The sequence below is a fragment of the Penaeus monodon genome, chromosome 31 (genome assembly GCF_015228065.2).
Source record: "Penaeus monodon isolate SGIC_2016 chromosome 31, NSTDA_Pmon_1, whole genome shotgun sequence".
Taxonomy (NCBI): domain Eukaryota; kingdom Metazoa; phylum Arthropoda; class Malacostraca; order Decapoda; family Penaeidae; genus Penaeus; species Penaeus monodon.
The window spans coordinates 24123594-24124031 of record NC_051416.1 but is presented as its reverse complement, the minus strand read 5'-3'; positions in this window follow the sequence as shown (position 1 = coordinate 24124031).

The window sequence follows — 438 nt, the reverse complement described above, 5'->3', positions numbered from 1 at the left end:
TTCACTGCTGTATATCTAAGCAAATGAAGAAGACCTTTCCGACAAGACCGTGGCTAGGTATGTTCAGCGGATGAGTAGGACAAACAGCACGACTGATCTGTACTTAAGAAAATTAATAAGAAACAGTAATTCACGAAGATTTATTATATGAAAAAAAAAATCTAATTCTATCTATATGTGTTCATAAAAGAATAACAAGCTTTGAAAATCAATTCAACAGTGTGAAAGACGTTATTACTAGCACTGATGCACCACACTTATGTACAGTTATGAGCAAGGCCTCTAGAACCTTCGCCAAATAAAAAGAGTTTCTTTACTATGTGAAGGGGAGGAGGGATAGGGGGGGAGGGGGTGTCAGCACCAATTGCTCCACAACATTTTCATCTTTATTTTGAGGGTCGCTTGTGATTATTCACTTATTTTTTGTGTCTTGTGTAA